Source organism: Athene noctua, chromosome 12, assembly GCF_965140245.1.
Source record: "Athene noctua chromosome 12, bAthNoc1.hap1.1, whole genome shotgun sequence".
Taxonomy (NCBI): Eukaryota; Metazoa; Chordata; class Aves; order Strigiformes; family Strigidae; genus Athene; species Athene noctua.
In genome coordinates, this window is record NC_134048.1 from 6,147,219 (window position 1) to 6,149,639 (window position 2,421).

Sequence of the window (2,421 nt, forward strand, 5' to 3'; positions counted from 1 at the left end):
TCCCCGCTCTGTCTCCAGCCGCTGGCCAGGCTCTGCCCTGCCACAGCGCAGCCGGCGGTGATCCTTGCTGGGGCAGGCTGATGCTGTGGGAGATTATTCCTTAATAGGCTGATCTCCGTGCTAGCAAAGGACTGAGGAAGGGAGGAATACGTTATCAGCTTTGATCTGGCATTACAGTGTGCTTGCTGCTTTGGTTCTGCCTCCCAAAAGCAGAATTGCTGGGCTAGAAAATGCAGATAAATCAATCCGCTCATACCACGTTTATTTTCTGTAGCCATGAGCTGGGATCCTGGCAGCTTAAAACGGCAGTGACACTCACTCTTGCTACAAAGAGAGGTAATGGTTGGGCTCTTGCCAAAGACTACCTGCAGAAATGAATAGTTGCCCAGTGTGGAGGCAGGGCAAGGTGGTAGCACAGCTACAGCAGTGACCTGGGGCCAGACAACATCACACCAGAAATATTTCTGCCCCATTTCAGCATTTAAGGCAACTGTCAATCTAGACCCATTGCATAACTTATCTTTCTAGCTTTTCTAAAATAAATGCCTGAAAGACAGGATAGAAAGAGGAGGCAGAAAATTGATGTTGTGAGAAGTGTCATTTTATACTGTAGACTTATTTACAGCAAACTCTGTGACTTGACGACGGTGTCTACAGCAACAAAGAAAATAAAACAATTGTTACCAGTATGCTCTTCTTGGGTGAAACAATAAATCAAACACAAATCTCAAACCAGACTCCTCAGGCTGCACAGGACCCACTTTTTGGTCTGTGCTTTCCCACCGGGGCCCCGCTCCGCAGCTGTGCTCCCCAGCCCTGCCTGCCGTGCAGGTCAGGCATGGCCAGCGGCTGAGGCCTTGTGCCAGGGAACGTGTCAATCCCAGTAGGGACCCCTTCTCCTCCCTTCACTTCACCCTGTGTCTGGTGTGAGCAGAGCAGGACATACCAACACGCTCAGTGCCCAGCTCCTGTCCCCACATCACCCCTGCTCTGGAGTTTCTTCCTGCACTAGAAATGAGCCTTTAATGCTGAAGGTACCTACCACAGCTCAGAAAACCAAAGGTCTGGGAGATGTCATTAGCCTGGATGTATTTTGTCCTATTAATTACACAGCAGATCCAACAGAGCAATTTTTAATCCCCACCTTTTGAAGCCTTCTGAATCGATTAACTGGAAAACAGGGAAACAAAACAGCCCTTTTCTCCCTGTGCCTCAAACACAATCCTCACGGTCAATGGGATGGCAGGAGGAGCGGCGGGCCAGGCTGGCCTGATGGGCACTGCCCTCCCGGGGCACCCGTCGTCCTCCCTGCCTCCAGCCCAGCCCCTGCCGAGGGGCGCCCGCGCACGCTGCGCCCCGACACATCGCAGGGCAGAGACATCCTCCAGGGAAGAACGGGCTGAGGGACATGAGCAGCGTCAGAGGTCAGAGCCAGCCTCTGCTACTCTGAGAAATTCCGTCATTGCTCCATGCCTTAGCGACCCACACCAAAAATGGAGATTATAGCTGTGCACTCTGTCTCCTAGGGACCTCTAAAGACAAAGATTCCTAGAAAGACACCTTTCTGTTGATCTTCTCTTATTTTGACTCTCAATCACCAGGACTGGTTGTTCTTTTCTCTGAAAAACTGAAGGGCCAGGTAAGCCAAGTGTCCCATCCAGCCCTGGCCTGAGTCCAGGCTGCCCACAGACGCCGCTGTGGCAGCATGGCATCCTACTCCAAAACCCAATTTATGCATCACAGAAGCAATAGGTGACATCTTACCTTTCATCCAGTATTTAAAAACCCTTCTAAGGTGTGAACACTTTATGAACTGCCAGTGAATGGGGACACGTGGCACAGGGGATCCAGGCTGCAGGACGGCTGCCACCAGCATGGCTTCCTCAGCCGACGTGTCCGCAAGAGCCATGGAACACACGTGGGCAGCCCTGAGCCAACCTCGCAGCAGCCTGGTGTCCAGCACTCTGCAAAACCCTACCCAACACTAAGTTATTCATGGCTAGGCAGCTATTTACTGTAAAACACATTTCAGGTTCCAGCTGCTCTTTGAAAAACAAGCAATGCTAACAAAAATATTCCCTGTCACCAATACCATCTTGTTCTTAACAGGGCTAACATGCCAATATTGTTGATACTTGAACCAAAAAAACATTTCAAGTAGGAACAAAAGTTACAGACTAGTACCAGATCCACTGTTTTCCAATCCAAAATCCCATTTAATTATTTCCATTATGACGTTGCCCATTTACAACATTAAAAACATTATTTTATCTGTGTGCACATCAGCACCCAACATTCATGCCTACACTCTTGTACAGGTTTTTGACTTTGCTTTGAAGATAAGGAATAAACTTTAAAAGTAAAAAGAAAGGTCAGTGTAACCTCTTGTCAGATACAGGAATGAGTTTAGGAACAGACAAT